Consider the following 12,516-nt stretch of genomic DNA (forward strand, 5'->3'; position numbering starts at 1 on the left):
TACAGGGTTCTATGAGTTATTGAATACTGAAGACAATGGGCCATTTGAACTTGGCAGGCCTTGTGCAGAAGACTAATATCCTATTAGCAGTGCTAATTATAAGGAGTAATTAAACCCTAGAGGTTGCAGTTTATGCACCAAATAATATTGGGATAAGTGTCTATGCTATTCTGAATATGTCTTCTATTTGTTGTTTATAATTGCCGGAGTCTGGAATGCTGCATTAGATCCAGCCCTTTCCTGATTTCCAAAATCCAAAGAGAAGAGACCCCAACTCTTATTTGTGCCCTGTACATTAGTCATTTATGCCAGAGCAAAATGAATGAAATTGTAACCATTCTAATGTGGCAGCATTTGGCATGTTATGCTCCTATAAGAGATTCCACGAGGTGCAGGTAACAGTGTATTGGGGCCAGAGGCTTTTCTAGAATTGGCACGAAGAATAGAAATGATTGATACCTGGAGGAATTGTTATCAGTTGAATAGAACATATTCTCCTCACTTCCTCTACTGTGCTATATTATCTAGCCTTCAATTTTTTTTTCTTATGTCACAATTTTGATTGTGAAAGATAGGTGACTGTGACATATTACCCATCAAGCTTATCAGACCACTCATTGTTTCTGTCAATGGCTTTCATGATACTATACATAAGGAAGGCACCTAGATGGAGCTTGACTGAGATGTATTCAAAGGTCACCCTATTAGAGATAAAAAGTCTCAGAAGGGTGGCTGTTAGTCTGAAAAAACTTAAAAACCGACAAATGGTCCTGCAGCACTGTAGAGACTAACAAAAAATGTAGATGTTATCATGAGCTCCATTATCTGTTTAAGTTTTTCCTATTAGAAATAATAATACAAAACAAAATGATTAAAGAATACATGGAGAAAAATGTTGGTACATACACAAGAAAACTGAAAGCCCTGCTTAAGAGGAATCCCAATAGAGGGTGTGGTCGCAAACGAAAACTAAAGGTTAATGGAATATAAAAGATATAGACAGTAAAGTAGAACTATAGGGCTATGTCTATACTGGCATGATTTTGCGCAAATACTTTTAACGCAAGAGGTCTTGCATTAAAGTATTTGCGCAAGAGAGTGTCTACACTGGCATGTGCCTTTGCGCAAGAGATGTGCTTGTGCGCAAAAGTATTCATGCCAGTGTAGATGCTCTCTTGCGCTAGAAAGCTCTGATGGCCATTTTAGCCATTGGGCTTTCTTGCTCAAGAAATTAACGTTGCCTGTCTACACTGGCCTCTTGCACAAGAACAATTGCACAAGAGGGCTTATCCCTAGGTGGGAGTGTCAGAGTATTTGTGCAAGAAGCACTGATTTTATACATTAGAACATCAGTGTTCTTGCGCAAGTACTTGTGGCCGGTGTAGACAGGTGGACAGGTTTTTTCGCAAAATCATGCAATGTAGACACAGCCTAGCTGTATTTGTATATGGAGATACCAATGGAAAGATTTAACTTGGCAACATTTGACTTCAACCTTTTCTTTAACAAACAAGCAGAATATGTCCTCTTTTATTTGAAGTTAAAAAATGAAGAACAGAATGTGAGGGTTGGGGAACTATTAGGTGTCTACAGTTAAAAGTCCAACTGTCACAAAGACTTATTCCAAGCAGATTAGCTCATCAAGGCTTGCCAGCTCAAAGCCCAGCAGGAAGAGCAAAGGAATCGTACACATTTTGAAATACATGCGTGTGATACAGACTTTATTGGAATTCATCACTCTAAGGAGATTAGCAAATTTTCATAGTGTCAATCTAGAAAGTCCCAAGAAATTAAAATGGCAGTAAAGTGCAGAGAGGGAGATGATTTCTTAGGAAAGGGTGTCTTAGAGCAAAAATTTTATTAAATCTTTTGTGATTGCAACTCTGTTTTGCCCTGTCTTAGCCCTTGATATTGATGGTGGAGGAAAGGGGTATGCGTGCACAGCATGTTCCTAGAGCAGGGTGGCCAACCAGTTAGAGACAAAGAGCCAAAATAGCAGTGGATAGAGTGCAATGAGCCACGTACCAGGGGGAGGGGGGAGTTGTTGAGAAGAAAAAAAAAACACGCCGGGGGAAAATAAGTGCCAGTACACTGTTCCAGGGCATACCATCACAAAAAAAGCACTGGGAAGGGGTGAAAAGTGCAAGCTCTGGGAGGGAATTTGGGTGCAGGAGGAAGTAGAGAAGAGGATGCTGGCTCAGGGAGGGGGCTCCAGGCTGGAGAATGTTGGAGTCAGGTGGAGGGTTGGGGTGCTGAGCAAGCCGCAGGCTTGTGGCTCTGAGGGTGCAGGAGTTTGGGCTGGGGTGCGTGAAGGGCTCAGTGCAGGGAGGCTGGGAGTATGATGGGCTCAGGACACAGATTTGCAGGGTGTGGATGGTGCAGGAGTGTTGTGGCAGAAGACTGGGGATGTGGGGGTTCAGGAGTTTGGGGATGTGAGAAGCTCAGGACGGCGAGTTCCAGGGTATGATAGGCTCAGATTTGGGGCCTGGGTGGGTGCAACAGTGTTATGATGCTGCAGCCAGATGGGGGCTTGTTGCCCAGGCTTCATTTTTGAAGACAATATTATGTCAAACACAAAAGGTTTCAGCGTTGTCTTTATTTCTGAGAAGGGCAGGGAACCTGTTTTGAGTCAGGGGACACTGGCCACAGAAAAGTCAGTCGGGGCCACACAAGTGAAATGCAAAAAAGCAACCGCTCCAAAACCCCCCAAACCTCACTAATGTGGCCCCAACTGTGCTGGTGAGGGCAGGGGACAGGGTGCTGGAGCAGGGTGCTGGTGGGTGCTGGGGCAGGGTACTTGTGGGGGGGTCGGGTCTGGCCAGGGAGAGGGGACAGAGACAGCTGGGGCCAGCACCTGGGGATCCTGGGTCTCGGGAAGAGTGCTGGCTGCTCATCCCCTTCCCTCCCCCAGGCACCTCCTTGCTCTAAGCCCCTTCCCTTCCCTAGAGTCAGGCACCCCCCCAAACCAATCCCCTTCCCCAGAGCCAGGCACCTCCTCCCCAACTCAATTCCCCTCCCCTTCTCCAGACTAGAGCCAGGCACACTCCCTCCCTGCTTTAACCTAATTCTTGGGTCCCAGAGCCACCACTGCTACAGCCACACATCTCCCTCCAGGCACTAGGGTGCATGCGCTGAGCAGCCAGCATGCCATGCGCACCCCCCAACCCAATCCCCCTCCTTCCCCTTCCCCAGAGCCAGACACCTCCCCTCCCCTCTCTAATCCAATCCCCCTCCTCCGCAACCTTATGCTCGGGTCCCGGAGCCAGAACCGCTGCTACCACCATGCACATCTGGGATGCCACGTGCATCCCCCCACATCTGATCTCCCTGCTCTCCTCTCTTCTTCCCTCCCCTTCTCCAGAGGCAGGCACATCCCCCCTGCTCTAACCCAATTCCCCTTCTCCACTAACCTTGGCCCAGGTCCCAGAGCCAGAGCTGTCACTGGCGCCTCCGCTGCACCCAGAGCCCTCTCCCCAGCCGCGGCCTGCACTCAGGAGCTGACTGCTAGCACGTGCAGGCTGGGACGCTGTGTGCGACCCGGCCTGCAGGTACAGGATATAACACAGTGCACTGGGGGCCGTTTGTGGAACAGCATGGGCCATGAGCATGCATGTAGCTCACAGCAGCCTGGCTGTGAGAGGTGCCGGGTTCCATCCTGGTTCCATCAGGAGCTGCAATTTTTTTCTCCGCGAGCTGCATGCAGCTCGCAAGCCACAGGTTGGCCACCGCTGTCCTAGAGCTATGATTTCCTCAGTGCTCAAAAAGGAATCCATCGGAATATGCAAGTTGTTAATCTATGGTGTGACTAAATGCAGAAGGTCCATGTCAGCTCTTTACAGGAAGGCCCCAGTTCAGCAAAGCATGTAAGCCCTTGCTAAATATTATGCCTTCAAATATATTTGCAGTTTGCCTACTATAATAGGGGTCCAATCCTGACAGGATCTTCTGCCATGCAAATATTAAATGTGAATTAATAATACATAAGAAGAAAAATAACATTGAAATCAGTGCGAGTCTTTCTGTTGATGTCAGTGGGCTTTGTCACTGAGCCCTCAACCCGTGTATATTTTCCTCGGGGGAACAAATAGTTGCTGAGATGACAAGAATCTGTGGCGTTTGGTAGCTAGGGTGGAAATGAGAGGTTTGTATTTGTACTAAGGGAGTCTTGGTGTGTGTCTCTTTTACATTTTGCTTTTCCACTCTCCTCTCCTCTCCTCTCTTCCAATTCATAACACAGAAATATAAATTAATGCATTGTTTGCTGCTGGCAGCAATGACTAATGAACATGCCTTATATAACAGGTATTATCATGAAGACAATGAACGCCCAAGTGACACTTCATAGGAAACTTTGAAAATCTACTTTCCCTTAGATAAAATACCTACCTGCTCTGTAAGCAAAATGTATCATATTGTTTTCCCCTTGGTCTTTATTAGGTAGGATATTTACATAAGCACAAAAGGCTTGTTTCTGAAGCATACATTTTCTCCTGCTGCTTACTCCTCTCCTGAAATTTTAATCCTCTGTTGGCAACCTCATAAATAATTTCCATGAACTGCAATTATGATATCACTGACAGAGGATTGTCCCATCAAGTGAGGCATAAGCAGCACGAGCAGTGAGAAAGACTGTTTCTGTCATGTGCCCTATGAAAACGAGAGGAGAAATGCACAGAAAAGGAAGCCATCATGATGGAATGAGATCGTAGCCTCTCATACATTTACCATACGCACCAAAACTGCTATGACAGATAGACATGAATCCCGTCTGAAGTCCTCTGAAGTCAATTGAATGGCTTCCAAGGACTTCAAAGGGCTTCAGGTCAGGCCCTTGCAGAATGAAATAATTAAAAAACAAGCCGAAGAGACCAGGCTCCTTTGGGCATCCTTTGCGCCCAATAACGTGTGAGTTGAACACACACATTATATATTCCCAAAAAAGTCCATGAGCTACCACAAAGAACCATTTTCTGATAGAAATGAGCTGAGAAGGCCCATCAGCTTCTAAAGCTTCAAGTTTCACTTAGGCCCTAGCCCTTGGATTGGACTAAGCTAGCCACAGGAGAAAGGGGAACAGAACCAGCCTTTTTAACCAGGCAAAATAATTGAACTGGAAGGCTCCCTGAGGGAAGGGTGAATGGGTAATACGCCCACTCATTGGAGGGAAAGCCCTGTTTTCTTTTAATACATGTTTTATGTGTATCATGGTGGCTCCCACTAGAAGATGGCTGAAGGAAGTGAAAAAACGAGTGTGGTTGATGTGGTGCCCAGGACAGCTGGAACAGACAATGTTGGAATCAGTCGTCTGAGTCACTAACCTATCAGGCAAAAGGTTTAGACCCGTGGTCACCAAGCAGTGGATCGGGATCTGCTGGTAGATCTTGGAGCCTCTGACAGGTGATCCTGACCGGTCTGGCCAAGAGGCTGTCAAGTGCAGCACTTCAGATGCCCCTGCCCCCACTGTTGCACATCTCCTGCCCTTTGCCTTGGAGCTGCCCCTCGCCCCCAGGGAGCCTCCTGCTTGCTGTGCAGGGCAGGGAAGGAAGAGGAGGGGAGCTGATGTCAGGGTGCCCCCTCCCACCCTGTATTCTATCTCCTCAGAATGGATGGGGTTTGGGATGGAGGGAGTTTGCTGGCTGCTTTTGAGAGTGGTGCAGGGCCAGGGCAGGGGTGAGCCTGCCTTAGCCCCACTGCACCACCACCCAGGAGCCACCTGAGGTAAGCAGAGCCCAGCTGGAGCCCACATCTCAAACTCCTACCCCAGTCATGAACCCCCTCCTGCACCTCAAATCCCTGCCCCAGGCTCAGCTCAGCTCAGAGCCCCCTCACACTCCAAATCCCTTAGCCCAAGACTAGAGCCTGTGTCCCAACCCTCTGCCCCTGCTTGCTGAAAGGGAGGGAGGATGGGAGAAAGAGGGAGGATGGAGTGAGCAGGGGCAGGGCCTCAGAGAAGGGGCAGGAAGAAGGTGGGGCAGGGTATTTGGGTCTGAGGTAGATCCCAGATTGCACTTACATTCAAAAAGTGATCTCCTGCCTAAAAAGGTTGGAGACCACTAGTTTAAACTCTGGTTTTCAAAGGACACTAAAGAAGCTGGATACACAAATTCCACTGGAAATCTCTGAGAGCTGACAGCTCCGCTCCCATTGGTCCTTTGAAAATGGCAACTTCACTGCCCTTCTGGGGAAATGGGAGGCTACATGTTGGGTGCTCTTGGAAAGTTTATTACACACTTTTTTCACTTGTGGTCTAGTGCAGCGTTTCCCAAACTATGGGCCACGGCCTGGTATTGGGCCGTGGGAAAAAAATACCAGGCCTCAGCGTGGCTGCCGGAAGGGGAGCAGGGAGGGCTGGGAGGAGGTGTGTGTGTGTATGTTTCGGCTGCTGGGAAGCAGGGTTGGGGTCAGCGGGGCTGTCCGGTGGAGATGGCGGGGGGGGGGGGGGAACAGGCAGGTGGCCGGTGGGAGTAGGGCTGGACAGAGGACGGAGACCGGGGGGGGGGGGGGGGGCTGGCTGGGGGAGATCGGGAGGAGGCGGATGGGAGAACCAGGCTCTGGAAGCAGGGCTAGACGGGGGCAGCGGGGCTGTCCAGGGGAGATCGGGAGGAGAAGTGGGGGAGATTCAGCCGGCTGGGAGGGAGTGGGAGGAGTGGGGCTGGTTGGGGGTTGGGTTTGTCAGGGGAAGCAGGGCTGGCCAGGGGAGATCAGTGGAGAGTGGGGGGGAACTGGCTGCCGGAAGCAGGGCTGGTTGAGGGTAGCAGGGCTGGATGGGGAGATCGGGAGCAGAAGTGTGTGTGTGGTGGGAGGAGGGGAATCGGCCGGTGGGAAGCGGGACTGACCCGGGCACACGCAGACCCGAGCACACGAGTAAGTCCAGCCCCGGGGATTCCATTCCCCTCCCCCCCAATACCCTCCCTCGAGTAGTTGCAAACTGCCTGGCTGGTAGACACACTCACGCAGCATGAGCACATCTACCAGCCAGGCAGTTCACAGCTACGGACTGATACATCTAATTATAATAAACAGGGCTCACCAAGCGGCAGCAAGCCCCACTCTCCAGCTGCGCGGAACCGTACACTGTGCATGCGCTGACCGTGCTGTGTGGCTGCGCCGGGCTAAAATCTACTCGCCACGGGTGAGTAGATTACATTAATTTTCGAGCCCTGATAATAAAGCTTACCTAATTAGAAAATACCGGGGTATTTTATATGTCCGGTATTTTCTCAATTTGTTTCCCGGACAGAAATTGTCTGAAATACCGGAATGTCTGGTACAAAACCGGACACCTGGCAGCCCTTCCCCTCCTTGCACCCTCCCTCCAAGCCAGATACCCTACCCCCAATCTGCTCCTGCTCCCGCCTCCTGGAGTGCCCATGTAGCACCGGGTCCCTGAAACTCTGGCCCAGGCTGGGCAGAGGATGCAGCCGGGTGAAACACTGAAAATTTATTCATTTTTAATTCTTTTTTTCTGTGTGTTTATATTTTTGGGCTGCATAAAACAGTACTGAAAAAAAAAACGGGTTCCAACGAAAATAAAAAGTTTGGGAAACCCTGGTCTAGCCAGCTTTCTATCCATCTTACAGTCCATTTATCCAATCCATATTCCCTTAACTTGCTGGCAAGAATATTGTGGGTGACCGTCTCAAAAGCTCTGCTAAAGCTGGCACTGGGGGCTCTGGGAGGACCAGAAACAACTTATTTGAATATTCAACATTTGCTTAATGATTATGCAAATATGCAAATGAATGTTACCGGTCCTCCAAAAGCTCATGAATGGATTTACTGGTCCCCGTGTCAAAAAGTTTGGGAACCCCTGGTCTAGTACATGGAATACCAGGGAAATGAAACCCTCTGCAACCTTAACAACTGGTATGATGTGGAGGTTTAGAGAGTGGGCCAGCTCACATAGTTAACAAATGTTTATAGGGCTTCATCCTAGCTGCTGGCATTAGAACAAGGGCAATAAAAGGGGGATTAAATGAAGATGAATGTGAGAGACAGGCAGTAACAAACACTACAGCAGATGTGTGTGGAAATTAATGGTATGGTGATAACAAATTCTGATGCACCAGACAGTAAATGTGTCTCTTGACAGCCAGTTTTTAGTGCAGAATGGACCTGATGAGTATGAAAGGAAACTACACAGGTAGAAGTCTTGTCACTGCAATACATTTGATGCATATTAATGATCTATCAGAGACCAATTAAAAATTCTTTCTTTGTTATTTTGTGCTGCACAACCTTTCACACCAAAAGCATATTGCTGACTGTAGAATGGTTCCCTTAACAAATACATCAACAGGGTTCAAGAGGGGAAGATGGATTTCCAGCTTAAGCATAGAGCTGGTAGCCAGGAGATCCAGGTTATATTCCTAATGCTGCCACAAATTTCCTTTGTGATGTAGGTAAAACCACCTTGCCTCTGCATGTCTTGGTTTCTTCACGGTGATTAGGGATAAGAATGCTCCCCTACAGCACCATGCTTTCCCAGAAGCATTGTGTGGCTTTCATTTGGCTTTCATTAACTTTAATTTAATGCAAAACCATTCTAGAAATGCAAAATATGATTTGTTAAGATATAAGCTGCCCTAAATATTTACCCCTCCAGTTACTTACAGATAGATAGATACACAAACATTTTCAATCTGTTTTAGTCCTGATTTTAAAGAAACTCACAAGGGTAACTTTTTTGCGCTTGGGTCTTTGGTGACTCCCCGATGTTCATCCTGCCATAGCCTATAAGACAGCTCATTGAGTGTGGAGGTGTCTGTTTGTAGCCCTTGATGGAGATGGGGTAGAGGAGTGTAGTTTCCAGACCCTTTTCACCCATCTCTTTGGAGGCTTACAGGGATTTTGTCTCTTTGGGGATGTCTGTTTGAAAGAGCCCACACAACAGTAATGTAACAAAAACAAAATCTACAAAGCGCAGAGAGAAGTGAGTTTTGGAAAAGGCTCTTTAATGTAGTTAGCCTGACACTTCTCACACACTAAACTAGCTACAGCATTTTCAGCCTAGTAACTGAGAAAACAGAACAGCAAATCGCTTACATTTGGCAAAAGCAGTTGTCTCCTTTAATCACTGTTTCATCAGCCTGTCAGCATTGCCTGCTGTTCATACACCCATTCCCTCCTTTTGCCCTGGGGCTCCCTTATGAAGCCTCTGCCTCTGGGTTAGCTTCCATGCTCAGATGGCCTTCAGGCTCTCTCAAGAGTTAGAATCCATTACCCTAGCAAGATGATGTTCCGGTGACCTTTGCACAAAGCTGCAAAGGAGTCTCCCTAAAGAGAGGGGTGGGTATGTGCAACAGGAAGCAATAGCTCTGAGAACCCAATATGCCCTGTTTGTACAAAGCTGGAAGGTTTTAGAGCAAAAGGAAAAGTTTTTATGAATGGCAACGTGCTACATCCAGAAAGCAACAGCATGACAGTTTCGTACTGCATATTGCACACACTGCAACTCAGGATGTGTCTCATTTGTCACTCAAAGTCACCCTGTCAGCGTGCCCATGGCTGTGCAAATTAAAAGAATGCTTCTTGAGATAATATAAAAATGATCTTTCACAAGGGCACAAACATCAGCTATAAATAGCCTGTTATGTTTAAACATATTTATTCTGGGTGGACCAGTCCCTTTTAACAAACACTGCGGGATCAGATAGACTGAACAAAGAAGAATTTTTATGGAGCTCAGGTTTTGTGTGTTTAGATTTTTTAAATTTTTGCAGAGTAATGTAGATATTGATTAAATAACCATGGCACCATAGTATCTGTGTGCTGATCTCAAAATGCTGCTGATGTTTCAGACATCTATTGTATCCTCACCTATGTGCCACGCAAGCGGGGGTTTTCATAACATGGTGAGCTCGGATAAGTGAGAGAGCTGCATAAATACAGTCCAGTTTCAGTTACTGATATGCAGGTTGTGACATTAGGCTGTGTGCCTGGCATACAAGGAGGCAGGGGAGGCAGGCAAAAGAGGCAGAGACCTCAAAGAAGCAGGAAGAGTTTTTCAAAAACAGATAGTTCAGTCACTGCTAGTCTAATACAGAGTTTCCCAAACTATGGGCTGTGGCCCGGTACTGGGCCGTGGGAAAAAAATACCGGGCCTCAGCGTGGCTGCCGGGAGGGGAGCAGGGCGTGCTGGGAGGAGGTGTGTGTATGGAGGCGGGGGAGAAACGGCCGCCGGGAAGCAGGGTTGGGGACAGCGGGGCTGTCCGGAGGAGATGGCGAGGGAGGGGGAGAGAATAGGCAGGTGGCTGGTGGAAGCAGGGCTGAACAGGGGGTGGGGACCAGAGGGGGGGCTGGCTGGGGGAGATCGGGAGGAGGCGGATGGGAGAACCAGGTTCTGGAAGCAGGGCTAGATGGGGGCAGCAGGGTTGGCCAGGGGAGATTGGGAGGAGAAGCAGGGGAGAATCGGCCGGCTGGGAGGAAGTGGGGGGAGCGGGGCTGGGAGGGGTGTTGTCAGGGGAAGTGGGGCTGGCTGGGGGAGATCAGTGGGGAGTGGGGGGGAACCGGCCACCAGAAGCAGGGCTGGATGGGGGCAGCAGGGCTGGACAGGGGAGATAGGGAGGAGAAGTACGTGGGGGGGGAATCGGCCGGCGGGAAGCGGGACTGACCCGGGCACACGAATGAGTCCGGCCACGGGGATTCCATTTCCCCCGCCCCCAATACCCTCCTTTGAATAGTTGCGAACTGCCTGGCTGATAAATACACTCACTCAGCGTGAGCACATCTACCAGCCAGGCAGTTCGCAGCTACAGACTGATACATCTAATTATAATAAACAGGGCTTGCCAAGTGGTGGCAAGCCTCACTCACCAGCTGCGCGGAACCGCACACTGTGCATGCGCTGACCGTGTTGTGCGGCCGCGCCGGGCTAAAATCTACTTGCCACAGGCGAGTAGATTACATTAATTGTCGAGCCCTGATAATAAAACTTACCTAATTAGAAAATACTGGACATTTTATATGTCCGGTATTTTCTCAATTTGTTTCCCGGACAGAAATTGTCTCAAATACTGGAATGTCTGGTACAAAACCTGACACTTGGCAACCCTACCCCTCCTTGCACCCTCCCTCCTAGCCAGATACCCTACCCCCAATCTGCTCCTGCTCCCGCCTCCTGGAGTGCCCATGAGGTACCGGGTCCCTGAAGCCCTGGCCTAGGCTGGGCAGAGGATGCAGCCGGGTGAAACACTGAAAATTTATTCATTTTTAATTCTTTTTTTCTGTGTGTTTATATGTTTGGGCTTCAAAAAACAGTACTGAAAAAAAACGGGTTCTAACGATAGTAAAAATTTGGGAAACCCTGGTCTAGCCAGCTTTCTATCCATCTTACAGTCCATTTATCCAATCCATATTCCCTTAACTTGCTGGCAAGAATATTGTGGGTGACCGTCTCAAAAGCTCTGCTAAAGCTGGCACTGGGGGCTTTGGGCGGACCAGAAACAACTTATCTGAATATTCATCATTTGCTTAATGATTATGCAAATATGCAAATGAATGTTACCGGTCCTCTAAAAGCTCGTGAATGGATTTACTGGTCCCTGTGTCAAAAAGTTTGGGAATCCCCTGGTCTAATAAATGCAGGATTTTACAGATACCATAGGGTGTTAAATCATGAATGTAAAAATTAAGCCTAATCTAGGCTTAAGTTGTATTCAAGTAAATTGTTATAAGAAATACTGAACAAACAGGTTTTCTCTTGTTTTTTCAGCTCTTGCTTGGCTCATATAATGCTAGCAAGAGATAATGTTTTGGTCCGTTTTTCCAGCAAATCCCCCAGCTTTTAGATATTGAAATGAAATCAGGCTACATCTCAACTGCAGGCTTCTTTCAAAAGAAGCTTTTCTGGAAAAGATCTTCTGGAAAAACTTCTTTCAAAAGAGAGCATCTACACAGCAAAAATGCATCGAAAAAGTGATCTGCTTTTTCAAATGATTAGCGTCCACACTGATCTCATTTAAGGCCACCTGGAACCAGTTCAGGCAGGGCAATAGGTCAACAGTTGCTTCCGAGTACTGTTGCCTAAGGCTATCTGAGAGACGTGCTTAAAGGGCCCCCTCTAAGCCAGCCATTTCTCTGCTTCTGCTGCCAGCTTGCCTACCTCTTTGAGGGACAGAAAAGCTTTAGCAGTGCGTGCTGTGGTTGCCCAGCTTTTGGACGCTACAGCATTCTTTTTGCCATGGAGCCGGAGCTGCCCCATGGCATGTGATGGCCACACGCGGCCATGCTATAGTTTCTGCAGCACTTTGTGCCGTCTGCCTTCATGGCCCTCCACAAGCTCAACACCGAGCTCTTTCTTGAGATCCTCTCCCTGTGTATGGGAGCAAGGCCCTTGCAACTGCACCCCACAGTGGAGAGGCGTTTCTGGAGGCTGGCCACCAGTTCCAACTGGTGGGACTGGCTGGTCATGGAGCAGTGGGACGACCAGCAGTGACTCCAAAACTTCCCCATGTGGAAGGCCACTTTTTTGGAGCTGTGTGCCTGGCACGCCCCTACCCTCCGATGACATGACAC

Source organism: Pelodiscus sinensis, chromosome 1 (genome assembly GCF_052426305.1).
Source record: "Pelodiscus sinensis isolate ZL-2025 chromosome 1, ASM5242630v1, whole genome shotgun sequence".
Classification (NCBI taxonomy): Eukaryota; Metazoa; Chordata; order Testudines; family Trionychidae; genus Pelodiscus; species Pelodiscus sinensis.